Source organism: Nannospalax galili, unplaced genomic scaffold, assembly GCF_000622305.1.
Source record: "Nannospalax galili isolate Female #2095 unplaced genomic scaffold, S.galili_v1.0 scaffold1659, whole genome shotgun sequence".
Classification (NCBI taxonomy): Eukaryota; Metazoa; Chordata; class Mammalia; order Rodentia; family Spalacidae; genus Nannospalax; species Nannospalax galili.
In genome coordinates, this window is record NW_008342925.1 from 691,328 (window position 1) to 716,940 (window position 25,613).

At 46.9% G+C, this 25,613-nt stretch overlaps 2 pseudogenes; both read left to right on the forward strand.

Moving 5' to 3' along the window:
• Window positions 1-14,674: 14,674 nt before the first annotated feature.
• Window positions 14,675-15,009, forward strand: LOC103738815 (annotated as a pseudogene).
• Window positions 15,010-16,078: 1,069 nt separating this feature from the next.
• On the forward strand, window positions 16,079-25,018 carry LOC103738816 (annotated as a pseudogene).
• Window positions 25,019-25,613: the final 595 nt, after the last annotated feature.

The following is a 25,613-nucleotide window of genomic DNA, read 5'->3' on the forward strand; positions in this document are numbered from 1 at the left end:
GTGATAGTACATTAAGTCTGTTATACTAATAGGATGCAAAGTCTGTTATGCTAATAAGGTATCCTACTTGCTGTGCTGTGACTGGACCACTACCCCATATAAGCTTGTGCCTTCCTGCAATAAACCAGACCTGTGTCACTGAACCTGGTTTCCTGTGTCTGAATGCGGCTCTGCTGACACAGCAGCGATAATCAGCGGTAGGCGAACAGAAGAGCTGCCTCAGCCCAGGGCAGGCTAAGCAGCCTCAGCTCAGGGTGACACCTGGTTTCCTGTGTCTGAATGCGGTAATCAGAGGCAGCGGTAGGCGAACAGAAGAGCTGCCTCAGCACTGGGTGAGCAGAAGAGCTGCCTCAGCCCAGGGCAGGCTAAGCAGCCTCAGCTCAGGGTGATCGGAGGAGCAGCCTCAATTCCCGTGAGAACAGAAGAGCAACCACTGCTGGTGGTGACCGCAACTGTGTAGACCAGGCTGGCCTTGAACTCACAGAGATTCACCTGCCTCTGCCTTCCAAGTGCTGGGATTGAAGGTGTGCGCCACCATGCCCAGCAAGTATTTATTTTTATTTTATGTGTATGAGTGTTTTCCTGCATGTCTGTAGGTGTGCCATGTTTGCCTGGTGCCTGCTGAGGCAAGAAAAGGGTAAGAATCCCCAGAACTGCAGTTATGGATGGTTGTTAGCTGCCATGTGGATGCTGGGAACTGAACCCAGATTCTCTGCAAGAGCAGCCAGTGCTCTTAACTGCTGAGCCATCTCTCCAGGATCCCAATCTTTTTGTTTTAGTATGTGTGTGTGTGCGTGCACGCGTGCCCCTGAGTAGCCCAGAGGACAGCATCAGATCTCCTGGAGCTGGATTACAGGCAGTTGTAAGCCACCTGATGTGAGTGCTGGGAACTGAACTTGGGTCCTCTGGAAGAGCAGGAAGGGCCCTTAAGATCATGAAGACCTCTCTCCAGTCCCTGAAGTTTTCAGCCTTCGTGGACAGATTGGGAAATGAATACAGATACAGATGTGTGCATACATACATGTTTACAATAGCTTTGTCCACTGAGAAGGTCTGGGTACAGCAACCTGAGAGACAGTGAACAGGTGCCACACAGAGCATGCTTGCTTAGAGCGAGAGCAAGAGAGAAAGAGAGAGCATGAAGGTAGGAAGGGGACATGTTGCATGTTGGAGAGTGTCCTGCTGGAATGGGAGGGGTAGATATGTTCAAGATACATTGTGTACATGTATGAGATTGTCAAAGAATAGATAAAAGATATTAAAAACATACTTGAAATACTACATAAAGTTACTTGCAGGCCATGTGCATTAGGTTACATGACACATAAATGAATTTCCAGTTTAGACTTGGATTCTGTCCATTCTGAAAAGATCTCATTGTATACATGCAATAGTCTTAAGTCCAAAATACAAAACATTTCTGGTCTTGGGCATTCCAGATATGGAATACTGTCATGATTGGCTTTGGCTGTCAACCTGACACACCTGGGTAGAGGGAACTTCAGTTAAAGAATCGTCTCTATCAGATTGGCCTGTGGCCATGTTGGTGAGGCATTTTCTTGATGTTGAGCGATGTGGAGGGCCCAGCCCACTGTGGGAGGTGCCACCTCCAGGCAGAGGGGACTGGGCTGTATAAGAAAGCAGGCCAACCACAGGCCAAGGGAGCAAGCCCAGAGGCTGAGTTCCTCTGTGGTCTCTGCTTCGGCTCCTGCCTCCAGGTTCCTGTCCTGAGTTCCTACCCTGGCTTCCCTCAAAGGCTGGACTGTCACTCAAAAGTGGAGGGTAAACTAAACCCTTTCCTCCCCAAGTTGGTTTTGGCCAGGATGTTTTATCACAGCAACAGGAAGTGAGTAGGACAGATTCTCAGCCTGTATGCACAACAAAATATAAGTATATCACAATTAAAATCCTCATGTTAATAGAAATCTAGACATTTTTTCAGCATGTGTATGTGTGTGGTGTATGTGTGTGTCTACATGTCCACATGTGTGTGGATGCCCGTGTGTGTACAGGTATGCATGTGTGTGTGCAGGTATGCACACGTATGTGTTGTGTGGATTCCTGTCTGTGGAGGCTGCAAATTGATGTGAGGTGTCTTTGTCCAACACTCTCCACTTTATTTATTGAGTCAGGATCTCTCAATTGAACCCAGAGCTACCAATTCAACCAGCGCGTTCTGGAGATCATCTGTCTCTATCTCCAGTGGGCTGGGGTCACAGGCAGCCATTATCCCATCCCAGCTTTTGAGACAGAGTCTCACCATGTACCCCTGGCTGGTCTGAAACTTGTATGTGGACTAGGCTGGACTTGAACTCATAGAGATCTGCCTGTCTCTGCCTCCTGAGTGCTAGGATTAAAGGTGTGTGCTACCAAGCCTGGGGCCTTCCCAGCTTTCATTTGAGTTCTGGGGATCTGAATCCTTGGGGCTAGAGAGATTGCTCAGTGGTTAGAGCACTGACTGCTCTTGCAGAGGACCTAGGTTCGGTCCCACGTGTGGATCACAACTTCTGTAAGTCCAGTTCTAGGACATCCCATGCCCTCTTCTGGCCTCCACAGGGACAGGCATGCATGTGATGTGCATATGTACATGCAGGCAAAACACTCATATACATAAAAATAAATAAATAAGCTGGAGCGATGACTCAGCAGTTAAGAGCACTGGCTGCTCTTGCAGAGGACCTGGGTCTGATTCCCAGCTAACAGCCATCCCTAAGTCCAGTTTCAACGGATCCAGCGCCCTCTTCTGGTCTCCACAGGCACCAGATACACACATAGTGCATAACACTCGTACACATGAAAATAAATAAATAGAATAGAATAAACAAGAAAATTTTGAGAGAGAGAGAGAGAGAGACTGTGTCTGTGTGTCAGTCTCTGTACCTGGCCTCAGACTTGTGGGACTCGTCCTGTCTTAGCCTCCATTGTGCAGGCCACAACCTGGCTGCATCTTTTCCTGCCACAAGGATATTTCTGTGTATACGTGTAGCTGCACATGTATGTACAGGTACATATAGAGGCCAGATGCCAACCTTGAGCGTCCTTCTTCAAGTTCTGTCCACCTTGTTTTGCAAGACAGGGTCTCTCCCTGGGACCTGGGACTCAACAGTGAGCCCCAGGGACCCTCCTGCCTCCACGTCCCGGCACTGGGATTCCAAGGGCATGCTGCCACACCCAGCTTTTTCCATGGGTTCTGGGAACCAAGCTCAAGTCATCATACATTTGTGGCAAGCACTTTACTGACAGCTAGCTCTTCAGTCCCTGGCCTGGGGGTACTTTAAGTAAGGGTTTTATGGCCATATTCTTCAAACATCCAAAACAATCAGGATTAATAGAGACAACCCAAAAGTGCTTACACCTTTGAAATTAAGAGACATGTTCCTATCTTCTACTTAGAATAATTTTAGATAGCGATGGCACGAAACCTTGAAAACAATGAAAAAGAATCCATTTCATCCTCCAGATCTATAGGAATCCTCAAAAAGTGCTACTCAGAAGAAATATCATTTACTTTAAAATGCTTTATGAAGGGTAAAAGAACTAATATTGCATTCATCACACGCAACCTTCAAAGGAAAACAAGATTCTCTAAGCAACTGGGAAGGGGAGAGGCCGGGAAGGCAGGGCGGAGCAGGAGTCTGCCCGCATCCCAGAGACTCCAGAGAAGGGCAGTGCTCCGAAGGACTCTGGGATGGCAGGCACACGGTGGTTGTCAGGTGGGGATCCAAGGGACAACATTTGGATGACTTGTGAAGTAGCCAGGCTTGGGATGGGACAGCTGATGGATGGCCAGCCATTCTGGATGAGTGAGGCTCCTTCCCGCTCAGTCGGGATCTTCAAGTTGTTTTTTCAGAAGGTCATGTCAATAACATGTCAGAGCCACAGGGTGGGACAGGCTGTTGCTGACCAGAAGTAGACACACAACAGACAGGGTAGGAGAGTCAGAGAGATGCAGGCCTGGGCACTTGTCTGAGCAGTGTGTGTGTGTGCGTGTGTGTGTGTGTGTGTGTGTATTTGTGTGGTGTATGTGGTGTGTGTAGTGTGTACATTTGTGTGGTATGTGGGGTGTATGGCATGTGTAGTGTGATATGTTTGTGGTGTTTTTGCTGTGTGCATTTGTGGTGTGGTGTGTGTGGTGTGCATATGGTGTGGTATGTGTGGTATGTACATGGCGTGTGTATCCTATGTGTAGTGGGGTATGTGTATAGTGAATGCATGGTGTGTAGTATGGGCATGGTGTGTAGTGTGTGTGTGTGGTATGTGGTAGGGGTGTGGTATATGTGGTATATTTGTGGTGTGTATATATGTGTGTTTGCATTGTGTGTTGTGTTTATGTAGTATGTATTGTATTGTTGTGTATTGTGTTGTGGATGTGCCACATTGTGCCTGTGTTGTATACATGCATGTTGTGTGTATAGTGTGTGTTGTGTTGTGCATGTTGTCTATGTTGTATTGTGTGTGTTGCCTGTGTTGTGTTATGTGCATAGTGTACATGTGTTGTGTGTTATGTTGTGTGCATGTGTGTTGTATGTGTATGTTGTGTGAAGTCTGTGTTGTCTATGTTGTGTACATGTGTGTTGTGTTCTATTTGCATGTGTGTTTGTTGTGTCATAGGTATTGCATTGTATGCATGTGTGTTATGTGTATAGTGTGTGTTGTGTGTGTTGCATTGTATATTTGTATTGTGTGCTGTATGTGTATTGGGTGTTCTATATGTTGTCTGTTGTATGCATGTGTTATGTGCATGTATGTTAGGTGTGTTGTGATGTGTATGTTGTCTGTGTTATATGTGTTATGCTGTGTGCATGTATGTTGTTTGTGTTGTGTGCATGTGTGTTGTGTTATGTGTGTTGTGTTATGTGCATGTATGTTGTGTGTTATGTGCATGTGTGTTTTGTGTATGTGTCGTTTGTGTTGTGTTGTTACATTGTGTCTGTTGTGTATGTATTATGTGTATAGTGTGTGTTGTGTGTGTAGTGTGTGTGTTTGTATAGTGTGCCATATGTATTATGTGTTGTATTATGTGTTGTGTTGTGTGTGTTGTTATGTGTAATGTGCTATATATGTGTTGTGTGTGATGTGTGTATTGTGTGAGATGTGGTAAGTGGTGAGGTGTGTGTTGTGTTTGTTGTGTATGTGTTGTGTGGTGTGTGTATGTGTGTTGTGTGAGTTGTGGTGTATGGTGTGGTATATGAGAGAGGGAGCGGGAAAGAGAGAAGGAGAGAGGACTAGGTTATGGGTAGTTTGGAGAGAAGCCACAGCCTAGCCACACTCCGGAAAGGCACCTGTGGAACAGCTCCACTGGGATGTAGTCAGTGTCGTGGAGCAGTGTTAGGGATGTCCTTACCTGCCACTGTGAAGCCAACATGTGAAATCAAGGAAACAAGGCTACCATCCCAGTGAAACCCACAGGGGAAAAGTGTCCCTTGAGTCTGAGGCTCCCCCAAGTGGTCGATCATGACAGAGGCCCCTGCATGTCCCAGAGACTCATTCATTCTAGAGAAGTAGCCCAAACCCCACTTTTGCTGGAGACAGGGATGACTTCACACTGAAGCCCCTGTCCCTCGTGGCACCCACAGTGAGTCCTGCCATCCATTTGTGGGTCTGTTCATGCAGTGTGTGCCCCTGCAGGACAGGGTCCTGGGGATTCCTACCCACCCAGCCCCTACCCACCTGAGCTGGTGTTCAGCTGCAGGAGAGAAGCCATTCAACTGTGACTTGTACAGTATTTCTTAAAAGTCACTGTTTAGGGCCAGGTGTGGTGGCACATGCCTTTAACCCCAGCACTTGGGAGGCAGAGGCAGGCAGATCTCTGTGAGTTCAAGGCCAGCCTGGTCTACATAGTAAGTTCCAGGACAGCTAGGGCTACAGGAAGACCCTGTCTCAAAAAGACCAAAAAAAAAAAAAATTCACTGTTTATTTGCACGGGGGCGGGGTGTACCACTGTGTGTGCATTTGGAGGTCAGAGGACAACTTGCAGGAGTCAGTTCTCTCCTTCCACCATGTGGGTCCCAGGGATCAAGCCCAATGGTAAGCGCCTTTACCCAGAGCCATCTCACCAGCACAAGTGACTTGGTGCAATATTTTTTAAAATATTTTTTAAATTATTATTATTTCATGTGTATGATTGTATTGCCTGCATGTAGGTAAGTGCACCCGTGTTGTGCAATGCCCGTGAAGGACAGAAGAGGCCCCGGAACTAGAGTTATGGACAGTTGTCAGCTGCCACATGGGTGCTGGGATTCGAACCCAGGTCTTTTGCAAAAACAACCAGTGTTCCTGACCTCTGAGCCATCTCTCCAGCCCCTGGTACAGTATTTTCAAGGTGCGGAAGCACGTCGCCTGTGGAGGAGAACAATGAGATTTCAAGAAAAAGAGCTTTCCACAGCTTTTGCATGCCGCAGTCCCAAGGTCCGCTACTTCTCTGTGTTGTCGTGGGGATTGGTTGGTGGGGATCTGTTAAGAGTGTGGCCAGAGACCCGGGGACATAACTCAGGGTGGAGTGCTTACCTGAAACACATGAGGCTCTGGACCCATCCCCAGACCCAGTGTGGCCCAGGCTACAGAACAGAAAGGATCCAGGCTGTGGCATATAAACTTGGAGGGGGGCGGCAAACATTCCAAAATCTCTCTGTTTGTTTCTGGTCAGTGGCAAGGAGACTGTGTGTGAACTGATGAGGCACCAACCTGGGCAGCCATTCTAGGACCACAGATCTGACGTCTTGGGATTTAGACCTCCGCCAGTTCATGCTATTGGCAGAAGTGACATTCTGTAAAGTCACCCCAACACTGAGCCACAGCTCTGGAGCCTAGAGTCTTCTGAGCCTCTGATCACAATACTTGGTCAATCCATCAACACACAGCTATCTTTTTATATGGGTTTCTGTTTAAAACCTCATTTGAAATTGATGATTGGGTCATTGACATTGAACTCCAGACAACAGCCCCGTTATTCACGTCTGGATGAAGCCAGGAGACACAGCACCACCTTCCTGTCCTCAGGGGTACCACTGCATGCTGAAACGCAGCCGAAGTGGGGACCATTTAAACAACAAAGTCACCGAGAAAAGTCACAAAAATGCAAAAAAAAAAAAAAGGAAGCAGTTGAGGAGATGGCTCACAGGTAAAGCCCTTGCTGCACATGCCTGAAGATCAGTGTTTGGATCCAGCATTCACATAAAATGCCAGATGGGCAAAGTCACCTATAACCCCAGGCAGAGGCAGGGTGCCAGGAGCAAGCAGAATTGGTGGGCTCCGGGTTCACTGAGAGACCCTTCCTCAGTATTTAAGGTAGAAAGTAATTCAGAAGGACACCTGAGATTGACCTTTAGCCGCCACATGCAAACACACACACACACACACACACACACACACACACACACGAAAACAAAAAAAGTCAAGTATGGTACAAGCCTGTAATCCCAGTACCTGAGAGGTGAAGGCAGGAGAATCAGTTCAAGGCCAGCCTGGGCTACATAGAGGCCAGCCTGGGCTATGTCAGACCCTGTCTCAAAAAGTAGGGGGTGAAGGAAAAGGATTGAAAGGAAGAAGAGGGGGAGAAACCAGAAGAGGAGGGGGAAGGAGGGAAGGAGGGAGGAAAGAGGGGAGGGAAGAAGGGCTAAAGGAGGAACTGGACAAATTGTGAGAGGCTATACGTTTATAATGTAGGAGGTGAAACAAAAAACAGGGTCCCAGGGACAGCATCTCAGGCAATGCAAATATTTTGCCCTGTGTGCATGTCCACAGGTGACCTGAAAGGCCCTGCCTCCCAAATTGACTATGGGTTTACACACAATTGGAGCCCATAAGCAACTTTGCAAACCTAGAACCTGTGAGTGTTGCACCGGCCAGCCTCTGCTGGGGCGCTGTCACCTGCTAGCTCTGTCTGTCTGGGCCTCAGAGCCTCTTGCTGCTGGTGGATCCCAGGATACCAGATCAACTGGTATCTGTCTACATGCAGGTGATCTTTAATCCCAGGTCTCACTTTGATTTTCTCTCTAATGAGAAAAGTAATAAAAGGGGGGCCCAGAGTTCACCCGTGGCACCCGTGTTTATCCGCATTCAAGAGCAAGACTGTGGGTGTGGGTCCCCAGTCACTTGAGGAGGGGTGTCATTGCATGCTGGTGCAGGGCAGAGAGGGCTCCCAACCAGGTCCCTCCAGCTCCTCATTCCTCCTTCCTGATCTTGTGGGTGATGGCTGAGGCCATTCCTCAGAGCAAGACTAGACATAACATATATCAGATCCATTGCAAAGTGGAGGCATGGAGCCCCCTTCTTGAAAGTAAGATATCTTTTCGTGAGACCTCACTGCCACACGTGTGCCCACAGAGCCCTGGGGACATGGCGTTGGCCTTTCACACTCATTCTTTTGAGGAACTAGTGTGGAGAATTTACATAACCAGGACCAGACCCCTTCCCTCTGTTACATCCAGATTTGAAGCAAACAGCACAAGGGGCTCATGAAGCCCCTCGCTCTTCCTGCTGGGGGAGGGGGAGTTATTTTGCCCAGTGCTGTGGCCACTGGTGCATCACCCATACCCTGGCAAATAATCCACAGCCACACTCATGTGAGTAACTCTACTTTAATTCAGTGGGATCAGGTTAGAGAGATGGCTTAGTGGTTAAGAACACTATCTGCTCCTGTAGAGGACCTGGGTTCAGTTCCCAGCACCTACATGGTGGCTCACAGCCATCTGTAACTCCAGTTCCAGGGATCTGATGCCCTCTTTGGCCTCACAGGCTCCACATACAGGTGGTACATTTACATACATGCAGGCAAAACACTCATACACATAAAGTAAAAATAAATAAAATATAACAAAAAATTTAAACTCAAAAGGGCTACAAAAAATAAATAAATAAAAATTAAATAAAGAGGGGCCAGTAAGATTGCTCAGTAGGTAAAAGCACTTGCTGCATAAACCTGATGACCTGATTTAATCCCCGGAACCCATAAAAAGCAGGATTCAGTGTCCCCTCATCTGTGTTCCCAGGACCCCAGAGGCAAGATGAGAGGCAGAGACAGAGAAGAGAAGCTCACAGGACAGCTAGCCTAGACCAGGCAGTGCAGAAGAAATAAAAGAGACCCTGCTTCAGCAAGGTGGAAGGAGAGAACCAACTCCTGAAAGCTACCTCTGGCCTGCACATGTGTGTCCTGGCATGTCATGTGCATGCCCACACTCACAGAGATCACATACCCCCAAACACATACACACTAGAAAATAAAAATATATTCTTTAAGCAATTTAAGATAGAAATAAATAACTACCCACCAAATAGCTACTCCTGAGATATTGGGGACCCTCCCCTCCCAGGGGCCCTAGGATAGGGGTTAAATGCTGCCACACACTGTTAAATACTACGGAATATTGCTAATTCTGTGCCGATCTTGTTATAGCTTTATTGTAAACACCCTTTTTATTTTATTTATTTTTATCTTATGTGTTTTAGTGTTTTGCCTTTATGTATATAAGCACACCATGTGCATGCAATGCCCACGGAGGTCAGAAGAGGGTATCAGATCCCCTGGAAATGGAGTCACAGACAGTTGTGCACTGCCACATGGGTGCTGGGGACTGAACCCAGGTCCTCTGCAAGAGCAGCCAGTGCTCTTAACAGCTGAGTCATCTCTCTAGTCCTATAAACACCTTTTTGAGTGACACTCTGGTGAGTGGGCCATGTGCAGGGCCTTCCCCGTCTGATGCCCTGCAGCCCTGCCCTGGAAACCCTCTTGTTGCTGTCAACCTGGCTCTTTCGGACACTTCACAATCACCATGAGGTCACTCTAATAGCTATAAAGAACAGCTACACCCACAGCTGAAGACAGACTCCAGCAGGCCTGGTCTGGCCTTGCCTTGGAAAGCTGCACTCTAAGCCAGTTAGGCTTCCGTGAACTCTGAAAAAACCTGCAGCCATTTTTACCCAGCAGTTTCTCTAGCGGCCCAGCAAAAGGCTGTGATTGGTGCAGATCACCATCCTTCATTTGCATGAGGGACTGCAATGTAATTGGTACAAATGTGGTTGTTCATTTGCATAAGGACCTGTGTTTTTTAAGGCTCAAAATTCCCAACATGAGTCCTTCTAGCTTACTCATAATTCCTCTCCAGGCACAGTAAAAAGGCCCTCCTGGGCCTTGCTAACAGTATCTTGCAAGAGGGAGGACTGGAGTTCCATTCCCAGAACCCACATGATAAAGCCAGAAATGGTGGTAAGTGCTTATGATCCCAGTGTTGGGGAGGCTGAGACAGGTACATTCTTGGGCTCACCGGCCACTGGTGAGCTCCAGGCCAGTGACAGACCCTGTCTTAAAAGCCAAAGTGGATCACTCCGAAGGAACAACATCCAAGGACAAAAATGATATCTTTATCACGTGCCCCAGAGATTCTCGGGGGGGGGGCAAGGAGCCCCACCCCACCCTGGGCTTTGGCTGCTTCCCAGGACTGACCATCCAGGGTTGACTTTACCCATTATCCTTTCTTGCACTAGATCTTTTTGGATCATCTTGGGAAGCACAGCATGGAGGGGAAGAGCCCAAAGCTTCCCGAGTAGCTGAGGAGGGATACTGCTGAGGGGTCGGGATGGGCAGTGTGTGTGACACACAGGAGCAGCCTGGGGTCAGCAGTGGGGCAAGAGAGGCGGAGAAGGAGGGAAGACACAAAACAATCAAATTTAGCAAAATGTTTCCACAGCGGGTTGTGGCCTGCGTGCTCGTTCTCTCTTAGCAGAAGGTGAAGGGGGATAAAGTGGAGAAGGCAGGGGCTGGAAGGTTGGGTTTGGTTGGGTTTTGTGTTTGTGTTTGACACAGGGTCTCTTGAAGCCCAGCTGTCCTCAAACTTGCTATGCAGTGGACAATGCCCTCAAACCTCTGATCCTCCTGCCCCTACCTCTCAAGTGCTGGGATGACAGATGTGTCTTCTAGAGACAAGATCTGGCCTTGAATATGAGAACATCCTTCCTCTGCCTTCCCCACACTGTCATTTAAAAAATGGAGTTTTCACAAAATAGAATTCTGTTGTGTTTCATGCCGATGACATGGATGCTATGTTGAGTACTCGCAAGGAGCCCCACCCCACCCTGGGCTTTGGCTGCTTCCCAGGACTGACCATCCAGGGTTGACTTTACCCATTATCCTTTCTTGCACTAGATCTTTTTGGATCATCTTGGGAAGCACAGCATGGAGGGGAAGAGCCCAAAGCTTCCCGAGTAGCTGAGGAGGGATACTGCTGAGGGGTCGGGATGGGCAGTGTGTGTGACACACGGGAGCAGCCTGGGGTCAGCAGTGGGGCAAGAGAGGCGGAGAAGGAGGGAAGACACAAAACAATCAAATTTAGCAAAATGTTTCCACAGCGGGTTGTGGCCTGCGTGCTCGTTCTCTCTTAGCAGAAGGTGAAGGGGGATAAAGTGGAGAAGGCAGGGGCTGGAAGGTTGGGTTTGGTTGGGTTTTGTGTTTGTGTTTGACACAGGGTCTCTTGAAGCCCAGCTGTCCTCAAACTTGCTATGCAGTGGACAATGCCCTCAAACCTCTGATCCTCCTGCCCCTACCTCTCAAGTGCTGGGATGACAGATGTGTCTTCTAGAGACAAGATCTGGCCTTGAATATGAGAACATCCTTCCTCTGCCTTCCCCACACTGTCATTTAAAAAATGGAGTTTTCACAAAATAGAATTCTGTTGTGTTTCATGCCGATGACATGGATGCTATGTTGAGTACTCGTGCTGGGTACTCTTGCTGGGTATTCGTCTCCTTGCTGTGACAAAGCAAATTAAGGAAAGAAGGATTCGTTTCGGCTCACAGTTCCCGGGGTCAGTCTGTCATGGTGGGGAAACTGTGGTGGTAGGAGCGTTAGGTCACAGCGCGTGCACCGATGGGATGGTGCACCCCATGGGATTAACCTCTCTGGGAATTCCCTCACAGACACACCCAGCCTGCATCTCCTAGTTGATTCCAAATCCAGGCACATTGACCATTGGAGCCAACCATCTTCCAAACAGAGCAAAAAATTTAAGGAGGCACTCAGTGTTAAAGCCAACCCCAAATTTGCATGGCCCTAAGTTAGGGCTTCCTTAAATGTTAAGCCTTGAAGGACTTTCCAGCCTCACCCTGGTTTTCACCCAAGTAGAAACTTGCCTTTTCTTTGTCTCTGTGGATCCAGAGCACAGGGAGACAGAATGACTTAACTGTGAGTGAGTTTCCACTGCACTGGATTTCAGAATAGCATGGCCTCTGCCTGGGAGGCTGCTGGATAGCTTTAGTGTCAACTTGACACACCTGGGTTGAGGGAGCCTCAATTGGGGAATTGACTTCGTTGGACTGGCCTGTGGCCATGTCTGCAGGGCATCTTCCTGATGAGTGATGTGGGAGGGCCCAGCCCACTGTGGGTGGTGCCACCCCTGGGCAGGTGGGCCTGTGTTGCATAAGAAAGCAGGCTGAGCAGGGGCCAGGGGAGCAAACCAGTAAGCAGCGCTCCTCCACGGCCTGTGCTCCAGCTCCTGCCTCCAGGTTCCTGCCCTGAGTTCCTACCTTGGGCTCCCTGATGAACTGCGACCTGGGAGTTGTAAGCTGAATAAACCCTTTCCTCCCCAATTTGGTAGTGGTCAGAGTATTTTGCCACAGCAATGAAGAACAAATTAGGACAGAGGCTCTGTGTGGAGTCCATGTGGCCAAGGTTTAACACAGGCTCCAGCCTGCTTTGCCAGAAAGCTATTCGCCAAGGTTGTGGGGGCAAGGTCTGCGTACAAAACTCACCTCTGTCCTAGCAATAAGCAGTTGAAAATGAAAAAAAGTTTAAGTTTTTATTATTACATTTATTATTTATTTTGTGGGGGGAGGGGTGTGCACATGCCGCTGGGCACATGTCGAGATCACAAGGCAACTTGTGGGAGTTGGTTTTCTCTTTTCACCACACATGTCCCAGGGATCCAACTCAGGTCATCATCAGGGCGTCAGGCTTGTACCACCTTGTACCCCACAATTTTTTTAATGTCATTTATAAATCAGGTGTGGTGGTACATGTCTTTAGTCCTCACACTCAAGAGGCAGAAACAGGCAGATCTCTATGTGATCAAGGCCTACCTGGTCTTCATAATGAGTTCCAGACCAGCTGAGACTACAGGGAGATCCTATCTCAAAAAGCCAAAAACAGGACTGGAGAGATGGCTCAATGGTTAAGAGCACTGGCTGCTCTTGCAAAGGACCTGGGTTCAATTTCCTGCACCCACATGGCAGCTAACAACCATCTGTAACTCCAGTTACAGGGGATCTGATGCCCTCTTCTGAGCTCTGTAGGCATTTCACGACATGGGTGCACTTACACACATGCAGGCAATACACTCATACACATAAAATAAAAATAAGAAAATATTTTTTAAAAGTCAAAAACAGGCCAGGCATGGTGGCGCACACCTTTGATCCCAGCACTTGGGAGGCAGAGGCAGGCGGATCTCTGTGAGTTCAAGGCCAGCCTGGTCTACATAGTGAGTTCCAGGACAGCTGGGGCTACAGAGAGACCCTGTCTCAAAAAGACCAAAAAAAAAAAAAAAGGTCAAAAACAAACAAAAAAACAATAAAAATGTAATTTACAGCATCAAGAATATATGAAGTTTGGGAGCTAGAAAAATGCCTCAGCAGTTAAAAGCACTGGCTGCTCCTGTAAAGGACCCAAGTTTGGTTCCCAGTACCCATATGACAACTCACAACTGCCTGTAACTCCAGCTCCAGGGGATCCAACTCTTTTGGTCTCCATGGGCACTACATTCATACACACACACAAATAAATAAATAAATAATATAAATATAAATAATTTTAGAGGAACGTGACATGCTTAGAGATTGTGGTGGTTTGAATGAAAATGTCCCCCATGAGCTCCGGGTATTGGGACACTTGGTTTCCAGTTGGTGGTGCTGTTTGGGGAGGTCATGGAACCTTTAGAAGATGTGGCCGTGCTAGAGGAAGAAGCAGGTCACTGAGGGCGGACTTTGAGGGTTCTTACTCCTTGTACTTTGTGTCACTCCACATCCTGTGCCTGCTTGAAGATGTGAACACTTGGCTTTCCGCTCCGGCCGCCTTTACCACCATGCCACCCCTGCCATGATGGACTCATCCCTGGCACCGTAAGCCAAATAAATTCTTCCTTTTATAATTTGCTTTGGTCATGGTATTTTATCACAGCAACAGAAAAGTAACTAATACAGGGATAAAATTAGCAAAATACATCAAGATGATCTATACCCTGGAAACCACTAAAACACCTCCGAAAGAAATTAATTTAAAAACACAGAATATGCTATGTTCATGAAGTGGGAATTCAGTATTCTACCTGGGTTGGGCTTAGGCTTAAGGTAAATCTCAGTCAAAAGTCTGGTAGAAAGCTAGGGAGATCACTCAGTGGTTAAGAGCTCTTACTATTCCTTGAAGGGACCCAAGTTCAGTTCCCAGCACCCACTTCAGGCAGGGGGCCCACAAATGCCTATAACTTCAGCTCCTGGGGGTCTGACACCCTCTGAGGACACCTGCACTCATGAGCGGATACACATACACATGATTTTAACAATAAAAGAAGTCAGAGAGGATCCTACACCCTTCCTCCGGAAAGAAGTAGGTTCCAGTCTGCTGCGTTCCCACCTCACCAGAAACTCCTAAAGTTCCTGTGGGATCAAAGTAGAATTTTAAAAGAACAGAATGGATGGAGAAGAGAAAACCTGTGGTGGTGTGAAGTCCCCGACGCCATATATGTCAAATTAGTATCTTCTGATAGACACGAATTTGTCATGAAAAGAGAACATTCGCTAACTCCAGGGACAATAAAAGCCTTGCTGAGTGGGCCGGGTCAGTTTGCTGAAGCAAAACCAATGGGGTCATTTCAGAGAGAGCCCTTCACATGTGCTCTTGGAAGTGTGCCTGTTTGTTACCTACAAGGCCGCTCCACTAACCGCTCCACTGAGATTCCTGAATTTCTTATTGTGCCTGAAATTGCACTGGAACTACTGATGGCTGCCAGCTTCCTAGATTATTAAATAAAATAAATTATAATAAGCTGTTAAGTTTTTCAGTATTTAAAAAAATAAATAAAATAAATCTTTAAAAAAGAAGTCTGTTAGACTTTTGTGTAAAAACGTATGTGATTCTGAAAGTTTTAAAATATTTTATTATTTTTATTTTATGTGTACGCATGCATTTTGTGTACGTGTATGCTGCCCGCGAGTGAAAGCACGCAAGTGTGCCCACGTCCTGTAATGCCCACAGAGGACAGAAGGCGGCGTCGGATTCCCCGGAACTGGAGTTACAACAGTGGTTAGCTGATGTGCAGATGCTGGGTTTCAAACCCTAGTCTTCTGCAAGAGCAGCCACTCTTAACCACTGAGCCATCACTCTAGCCCCCAGTGATTCCAAAAGTTTTACGGAAATATAAAGGTCCAAGAATTAGCAAAAAGCAATTTTGAAAAAGAACACATTTGAAAAATGTGTAACATTTAAATCTGATATTACATCTAACTTTTGTTGCTGTTTGTCTTTTTGTGACAGGGTCTCCCTGTAACCCCAGCTGGCCTGGAACTCACTATGTAGACCAGGGTGGACTCAGTCTTACAGAGATCCACCTGCTTCTGCCTCCCAAGTGCTGGGATTAAAGGCATGCGCCACCACTCTCTGCACATCTAGCATTTTGATGACAACACTTACAGCTACAGGGACCGACAGATGAGAGTAACCTAAAGGTAAGCCAATCAGCAAAACAAGACAGAGACTCCAGAGAGATTTAAGCCTGCAGGCTCAGTTGAGGGTGTACAAAGGTGCCAAAATAATTCAATGAGGAAAAGAGAGGCTATTCAGTGGAGTGCTGGGGCAATTATATATCCCTATGAAAACAAGAGGAAGGAAGAGAGGAGGAGGAGTGAGGAGGAAGAGAAGGGGGAAGAGGAGGAGGAGGAAGAGAAGGAAGAGGAGGCAAGAGGAGGAAGAGGAGGAGGAGGAAGAGGAGGAAGAAGAGGGAAGATGTAGCGCTGTAGAGACCTGGGATGCAGGGCCTTGTGATGAAACAGCAGAGGCTATGGGGACACATCTACTAGCCAAAAAGCACCTCCAGCAATGGCGCTGTGCGCTGGGACCCTGCTGACGCTGCATTTCTTCCACACTTCCAGTCTCTGGGTCTGAGAGTGTGTAAGTGACGGTTGTTTCAAGTCATCTTGTCTGTGCCACCTCGTCATAGCTGCCCTGGGAGTAAATACATCCCCTAAATCCATTTACACAGGCCAGGGAGGGACAAAAGGGCTTTCCGATGCCTCCAGCTGACTCGTGCTCACTCTCAGAGAGACCCTGACTGGTCCGCGGCTGCTCACCTCACACCTGGCACCGCAGGCCAAGTGCAGGGCCAGCGCTCGCAGTGTGGTTCCCTACACAGCGAGGTCCCCCAGGCTTGTGCCACCCCGCATGTGTGCCAGAAGGTAACACAGGGCTGCCAAGCCCTCTCCGCTCCCACAGCCCTCTCCCCTCTTGGATTGAGTTCATTGATCGTCCAAACCTAAGATCTCCAGGCCTAAATGAGAACCCTTGGATCTAATTAAAACCTTGCCAGCCACAAAGCTGGTGTCCTCCAGGGAGACGTCCCCCTGGGCACTCCTAAAGCCAGAGTCCTCCTTCCCGGACTCGGTGGTCAATACTCTCCTCCGGCTTTTTCTCCTTCATCCGAGCCGCCGAGTCACGTGTCTGACCTCCAGGTCTTGTCTGCCTGAGGTGATCAGTCCAATGGGATCCTCTTGCAACTCCATCTTTGTGCCCAGGTCTCCCCAAGAACCACGGAAGCCAGCCCAGCAGCTGGCAGACATCATAGGCGTCCGCTCATTAGCGCCCTGGTCCGGGCTGTGCGCAGATTCCAAGTCTGAAGTCTGTCTTTCAATCAAATTATTAGTGCCCAGAGCAAACGAAAATGGATTCGAATTTCACAGGCAAATTGGAGGTTACGGTTTTCCTATTTTAATCTGCATTCACTGTCTCCTTTGGAGATACCAGTAATTCAGAATCCATGTCTAATTCTTTCTTGTTTGTTTTTATTATTCAAGTTACTAGTCTCTCTCTCTCTCTCTCTCTCTCTGTGTGTGTGTGTGTGTGTGTGTGTGTGTACATGTTGCTGCAGATCGAACCCAGTGTCCCATGCATGCTAGGCAAGCAGTCTACTAACTGAGCCACATCCCCAGCCCATGCCTTTGGTTCACAGCTCACCCAGAACCTTCCCTGACAGCTGGGGCACCCTTATTTTTGTTTTGTTTTATTCTCCCTATAAGCAACAGCTGGCCTGGAGCTCACTATATAGACCAGGCTACCCTGGATCTCACAGAGAGATCCACCTGCCTCTGCTTCCTGAGTGCTGGGAGTAAAGATGTGCATCACCCCCCCTTGTTTTTGTAGACAAGGCCCATCCACACACTGGTGAAGAAAGCAGACTTGCAGATGGCTCTGGGTTCTCCAGCTCAACACTTCCTCCACCCCCTGCCCCACCGCCGGGACTCCTCAGGGAAGCTCGGGAATCAATCACTGTAGAAAAAGAGCTTCCAGAGTCACTGTCTGGAATCACTTTGGAAAAGGAGAACTCACCAGAATCTACCAACCAAGATCCCCCACATCAAATACTACTCCATTTTGGATAAGGAACTTCAGCATTCCTGGATACTGGACCCACAGGGGAACCAGTCACTCAAAGGCTGGCTACTGTGGAGCTATGGGGTTCCCACATCTCGGGAGCTGCTCCTGGCAGGCTTGGGCAGGAAGTGCAGTGTGGAGACAGGAAGGTGGCAAGCACAGGTTCCAACAGGGCAGGAAAGAGGAGCATAGCACCAGCTCCCTCCCATCCCTGTCAGAGGGACAGAGAGCTCCTGCAAAGACTGCCACATGACACCTGGTTGCCAGTCGGACCAGCCTGAGAGATGATGGAGCTCCCTGCTCACAAACAGGTGTCACGATGAAGTCAAGTTGCAGTGACCCAGAAAATGGACGTCTTAAGTCAGGTGCTAAGGACAGTCAGTTTGTCACACTCTGTAGGTTTGTAGTCTACTGTAGACGCAAAAAAGGCTTGGACTGACAGGATTCAGTGAGAAGGTTGGTGTGGGATAGCGAACTGACTCAGCAGGTAAAGACACTTGTTGCCAAGCCCATTAACCTGAGTTTGAGGCCCTGGACCCACATGGTGGAAGGGGAGAACTGACTTTCACAAGTTCTCCTCTGGCCTCCATGTACACAGCACACACAAACAAATAGCTGGGCGTGGTGACACACACCTTTAATCCCAGCACTCCGGAGGCAGAGGCAGGTGGATCTCTCTAAGTCCAAGGCCAGCCTGGACTACTAGAGAGTTTCAGGCCAGCCAGAGATACAGAGAGACCTTGTCTCAAAAAAGAAACAACAGGGGCTGGAGAGATGGCTCAGCAGCTAAGAGCACTGACTGCTCTTGCAGAGGACCCAAGTTCGAATCCCAGCACCCACTTGGTGGCTAACAACCATGTGTCCATAACGCCAGTCTGACACCCTCTTCTGACCTCCTCAGATACTGCATAACATGGGTGCATTTACATACATAAGGCAATACACTCATAGACATAAAATTAAAAACAATAAGTAAGGGGCTAGAGAGATGGCTCAGCAGTTAAGAGCACTGTCTGCTCTTGCAGAAGACTGGGGTTTGAATCCCAGCACCCACATGGCAGCTAACAACTGTCCGTAACTCTAGTTCCAGAGGATCTGACAGCCTCTTCTGACAGCCTCTTCTGTCCTCCAAGGATATTGCATGGGGATTGCACAACATGGGTGCACCCACATACATGCAAGCAATACATGCATACACACAAAATAAAAATAATAAATAAAGGGGCTGGAGAGATAGCTCAGCAGTTAAGAGCACTGACTGCTCTTGCAAAGGACCCAGGTTCGATTCCCAGCACCCACATGGTGGCTAACAACCATCCATAACTCCAGTTCCAGGGGAATCCAATGCCTTCTTCTGACCTCCATGGGCACTGCACAACATGAGTGCACTTACATGCAGGCAATACACTCATACACATAAAATAAAAATAATAAAAAAGTTTAAAAATATAAATAAATACAAAAAAGTTTCAGTGTTCTGATTTAAAAAAATAATATTCTAACTGAATAAGGCTAAATGAATACTGTAATTGAAAATGTATTTTAAATTTTTGTCATGAGTTTTTTTAAAAAAGAAGCTATTGCAAATTGTATCATTCCTGATTACACAGAACTTTGTGGGTGGTTTTAAATAAATTTTATACTTCTATTTTGTACCTGGTCGTCTAATTTTTCTTTGATATGACCAAACAGATCATGTTAAAATGCCAAATCTGGCCCGGCATGGTGGCGCACGCCTTTAATCCCAGAAGAGGCAAGCAGATCTCTGTGAGTTCAAGGACAGCTGGGGCTACAGGGAGACCCTGTCTCAAGAACCCCCCACCCCCCCCAAAAAGCTAAAAAGAAATAATAATAAATAAAATATTTTTTAAAAAAATAAAAACAACAAACAACAAAACAAAATATAATAAATGTAACAAAAAAATGAGACGGCTGGTACATCAGCCACACCTTTGAAAAGAAACAGATACTGTTAGCATTTTCCAGAGGAACAGAACCAATAGGATGTGTGTGTGATAAAAGCGGATTTATTGAACGGCCTTACACTACAGGTCCAGGGAGTCCAGCAGCAACTACTCGCTGTAGAGGACCAGGTTCCTAATCCAGGAAGTCAGGCGTCTTAGCGGCCTGGGTTCAACACTGGAGAGGGGCTGGTGTAGAGAAGCTGGGGTCTCACCGCCAAAGGCGCCACAGCAGCTGGCACTGTCAATGAGCACAGAAGGCCGGCTACCTGCCTCTGACCTCACACTGCAATTCTTCACCCAGGCAATTTGCCCCGTTGAGGGCCCTGTCCCTATTCAGAGTGGGCATTCATTTCCCCCCAGACACAGGTGCTCACCAGTCCTAGACATCTTTTGTGGAGGCCAGGACGACAACTGAGAAAGCCATCAGTGTCCACCTAAGCAAACCATTCTGTGCACGCTTATTCATATACATCACAGTAAAATCAAACAAAAAGCCAGGAGTGGTAGCACACACCTTTAATCCCAGCACTCAGGAGGCAGAGGCAAGCAGATCTCTGAGACCAAGGCCAGTCTGGTTCACATAATAAGTTCCAGGCCTGCTGAGGCTACAAGGAGACCCTGTCAAAAAAAACCAAAAAGTATGGGGGAAGCTGGAGAGATGGTTCAACAATGGTTAAGAGCACTGGCCACTCTTGCAGAGGACCTGGGTTCACTTCCCAGCACCCACATGGTGGCTAACAATCATCTGTAACTCCATCCAGTTCCAGGGGATCCAATGTCCTCTTCTGGCTTCTGCAGGTAGTACACACACATGGTGCACTTACATGCATGCAGTCAGAACACTTATACACATTTAAAAAAACAAAAACAAAAATCAAACAAGAAAATGTACTTATAGGCACTTGGGAGACAGAAGCAGAATTCAAGGTCAGCCTTGGTTACATAGCAAGTTCAAAACCAGCCTGGTCTACATGGTGATTTCCTGGCCAGCTGGGGCTAAATAGTGAGACCCTGTCTCAAAAAAAAAAAAAATTAATACAAATATCTTTTTTTGCGTTTGTCTTCTTTTGTTATTTTCCCATTTATTTAGTATATGGTTTGTGGGTATGTGTATGTATGTTCATGCGTATCTGCATGTGTATGTATGTGTACCTGTTTGTGTATATGTGTGTTTGTATATGTGTATGTTTGTGTGTGTGTGTGTGTGTGTGTGTGTGTGTGTGTGTGTGTGTACATTTGTGGGCATGTGGGTATCACAGCTCTTGTGTGGAGGTGAGAGGACAACTTGTGGGAGTTGGTTTCTCTTTCTGACCTGTGGGTTCTGGGGATCAGCTCTCAAACTTAAATCATCAGACTTGGCAGCAAGTGTCTTTACGGAGCCATCTTGCTGACCCACAAACTTCAGTCCTTCATAAAGGCATGTGGATGACAGCCATCTAAAAGAGGTAAGACAGTCCCACTGTCACCCAGATCCGTCCTCTGTTCATTATCCAGTGCTCTGTATCATCCTCAAAGCAACTTCACGCCCCAAAATGGCTGCTGAAGTTCCAGTCATCCAATCAGCATTCTAAATAACAAAGGACTAAAAAAGGTACGTTTGCTCCTTCCGGCAGCCTTGTGATCCTGCCAAATGTGAGCATCCAGCCATGGAGTCAGGGAGCAGGACGGAGCTCTTTAAACCAATCTCAGCCAGGTGTGTTTTCACAGCAAACACATTTGGGGCCTGCTGCTAGGAAAGAAGGAGAGGATAGATACTGAGGAGCAGACACCTGACACGCCAGGTGAACACGAGCCGCCGTCCTTGCCGATCTGACAGTGGTGAAATGAGAAGTACGAATAACATACGGGATGACAGAGGTACTGTCCTCAGATCATGAATCTGCTTGTATCTAAGAAGTGATGTGTGGGGTGTGTGTGTGTGTGTGTGTGTGTGTGTGTGTGTGTAGACACACATATGCATATTCACAATACATTTGCATATGTGTAAATATGTGTTTATACTTGTATGTATATGTGTAAATATATATAAATATCAGTATATTTTTCCCCCTAGAGATTGAACCTGGGGCCTCAAATGGCAGGGAAGCGCTTTACCACTGAGCCCAGGGTAACAGCTGATACAGGCTCTTGCTATGTCGCCCAGGCTGGTCTCAGACTCTCACTGTTCCTGCCAAGTACTGGGATTACAGCAGTGCATCACCATACCTGGCTTTAGGAACAAGTTCGAAGCTGTTGAAATGCAAGAAGCAATTCAATCCACAGCTCCATTTACGTCATATAGGACAGTGGGCCAGTACATAGGCAGAATGCATGCTTCTCAAGCACCCACACAGGAGATATAAAAACTGACCATTTCAGAGATCACAGAGGAATGCCTAGAAACATTGAGGAATCCACATTGTATAGCCACAAAGGCTAGCATGGCACAGTTAAGCTGGAAATTTACAATGGTTTTATTTTCATTCTAAGCCCGCTCATTTAGAGATGAGAAATCTGCCTTAAATAGCTAGTGATCATAAAGGAATCTGCAAGTAAATGACAAAATATTTAGAAGTGCGTGTCTACGTAAGTATCACTTTTCCAAAACCTGTGGGATGCGGTTCAAGTGCCTAGGGACGCAGTTCTAAATTTACACCCTTAACTTTATTATATTTAGAAAAAACAATAGGGATTGGAAAGTGGGACTTCAGCATTTAACTCAAGAACCTAGAAAAATATTTAAGAGCAAGTGGGATCACTAATATTAAAAGAAATCCTTAAAATGGTTAGTATTAAGGGAAGACTGTTTGCTCTGAGGTCCCCTTCCACATGGGGGTCACCAATTATCTATGGGGATAGGAGTGACTCCCCTGGTTAGGCAAAGAAACCAAGCTCGGGGGCCCTCCCACCAGGCTCCGCCTCTTCCTCTCCCTGCCTCTGGATGGTCCTGATGTTCTTGACCACAGAGCAAAAGGAGCATCATAATGAAGTCTGCAAGGGACAGGAGTGGGTGGCTGTTGCCCTTTCCTGATCTGCCCCTCTGTGGGTTTTGATCCCAGAGGTGTCCTGGCCCCACCCACAGTTCATTCTTCCTGGATCAACCACATCAGCATCAAAACCCATATCTGGGTCCCCACCTGCTTCCCTTACTGTCCTTTTAAAAAATATTATTTATTTATTTATTTATTTATTTGCTCTTTTTGAGACAGGGTCTCCCTGTAGCCCCAGCTGTCCTGGAACTCACTATGTAGACCAGGCTGGCCTTGAACTCACAGAGATCTGCGTGCCTCTGCCTCCCAAGTGCTGAGATTAAGGGCGTGTGCCACCACGCCCGGCTATTTTTTATTTTTATTTTATGTGTATGAATGTATTGCCTGAATGTGTGTGTGCACCATGTCATGCAAAGGGGCCCATTGAGGTCAGAAGAAGTTGTTGGATCCCCGGAACTGGAGTTATGGGTGGTTGTTAGCTGCTACATGGGTGCTAGAAATTGAACCCAGGTCCTCTGCAAGAGCAGCCAGTGCTCTTAACCGCTGAGCCATTTCTCTAATCCCTCTGTCTTTTCTCAAAATTAATTTTTTTGGTCTTTTTTTTTTTTGAGACAGGGTCTCCCTGTAGCCCCAACTGGCCTGGCACTTGCTGTGTAAACCAGGTTGGCCTTGAACTCACAGAGGTCCACCTGCCTCTGCCCCCAAGTTCTGGGATTAAAGGCATGTACCACCACACCCAGCTAAAATTAATATATTTATGTGGGGGCCATTCAGATACCATGGCACATATGTGCAGGTCAGAGGACAACTTGCAAGAGTCAATTATCTTCTTCCACCACGTGGGTTCCCACGTGAGATCCAACTCGGGTTTGGCTGCAAGCACATTTACCTGCTAGTCATCTTGCTGAACCATTGCCTTAATTTTTTGTGTGAAGATTTATTTACTTTTACTTTATGAGTGTTTTGCTTGCATTTATATAAGTGCACCACATACATTCAGTACCTTCAGACACCAAAAGAGGATAAGGAAGCCCTGGAACTGGAGTTACAGACAGTTGTTAGCTGCCATGTGGGTGCTGGGAACTGAACCCAGGTCCTCTTCAAGAATAGCCAGTGCTTTTAACCACTGAGCCATCTCTCCAGCTCCCTCCACAACTGTTCTAATTCTTAAATGATACACAAATTCTGTCAGAAGGATTAAATGTATCAGACTCCCTGAAACTCCCAACAGTTAGTAACACCAAAAGCTGATTCCTTGAGAAGACCAATGAAATAAATGTCTAAGTCCAGTGGACTCAAAGAACAAAGTGGAAAGCCATAGGAGAAAAAAGGAAAGCAAGCCCATAGACACAGCAGGGTTTCTAAAACCAACAGACAAGATGATGTACCGCTTTATGGTAATAAATGTTAAACCTCAGATGAAACTATATGCAAAGTTTTAAAATAATATAAAAGGCAGATTTCACTTATTTTAGGGAGATAGAATGGCTGATTTGCCAGTTGGACAGAGACTGCACATGAAAATAAAATTATAAACAAATCCCACTTTTAAACATAGATGTAGAATCTTAAGTAAACTGTGAGCAAAATCAATTCAGCACTACATTTTCAAAATAGAAACTTCATGACCAGGTTGAGGATTATTCCAGGTCTGTAGCTGTCAAGTTTAGAAAAAATATTTAGGTAGAATTAAAGAGGCACTTGGGAGACTAAGGCAGAGGATCTTGAGTTTGAGGCCAGCCTGGGCTATATAGTGGAAGACAGAAGGAAAGAGAGCCAGGCATGGTGGTGCACACCTTTAATCTCAGCACTCAGGAGGCAGAGGCAGGAGGAGCTGTATGAGCCGGAAGCCAGCCTGGTCTATAGAACAAGTTCCTGGCCAGCTATAGAGTGAGACCCTGCCTAGAAAGGGACTGCAGGAGGGAGGGAGGGAGGGAGGGAGGAAGATAGCCATCTCAACAGATGAAGAAAAACATGTGATAAGATATAGTTTATTTCCTATGCTCTGAGCGCTCCAGAGAAGACAGTGGGCCTGAACAGCGCGGTCAATGCGGGCGTGTGCAGCCCCCTTCATGGAGTACGGCATCTACTTCGACTGCAAGAAGCAAAGTGACTCCCAACTTCAAGAACAGGCTTCGAGAACAAAGGTAGAAGCAGAAACTTGCCAAGGAGAGAGCTGGACTTTCCAAGTTACCTGATCTTAAAGATGCTGAAGCTGTTCAGAAAGTCTTTCTTGAAGAAATACAGCTTGGTAAGGAGTTACCAGGGCAAGGTGAGTATGGGGAAGGTGTAGACCCCCTGACGATGCAAGTGCTGTGTGTGGACAGCCTCAGCAGCTGCTGCAAGTACTACAGCAGACTCTTCCACCATCAGTGTTCCAGATGCTTCTGCCCAAGCTTCCAACCATTAGTAAGAGAATTGTAAGCACTCAGAGCTTGGCTGAAGATGATGTGGAATGAACCAGTTAGCAACATGATAAAAATCTCTGTTTAAACGATTTTAAAATATCTTGACTTGGAAATTGAGCGGCTCTGGGAAAATAAGGACAAATGTGCTTGTTATGGACTGTCCTACACTGAACTCTACCAAAGTGAATGTAACTTTGAGTAGATCCATTGTCTGTTTTATTTTTCCCAGTGAAAGTGTATTGTTTTATAAATACACTGAGTTACCAAAAAAAAAACATACAGTTTATTTGTGATGCAAATTAAAAACAGGACAGAGTTCCCTCAATTTGCAGAAAAATACATGTTGAAAACTCAAAGGAAGGGCTGGAGAGATGGCTCAGCAGTTAAGAGCACTGACTGCCCTTGCTCTTTCAGGGACCCTGGTTCAGTTCCCAGCACCCACATGGTGGCTAACAATTGTAACTCCATTTCCAGGGGATCCAGAGCCCTCTTCTGGCCTCTGAGCATTGCATGACATGGGTGTACTTACATACATGCAGATAAAACTCTCAATAAATACATAAGTTAAAAAAAATTAAAAACCTTATGGCATGACTGGGAATGTAGCTCAGTGATCAAGAACTTGCATGAGGCCCTGGGTCCAGTC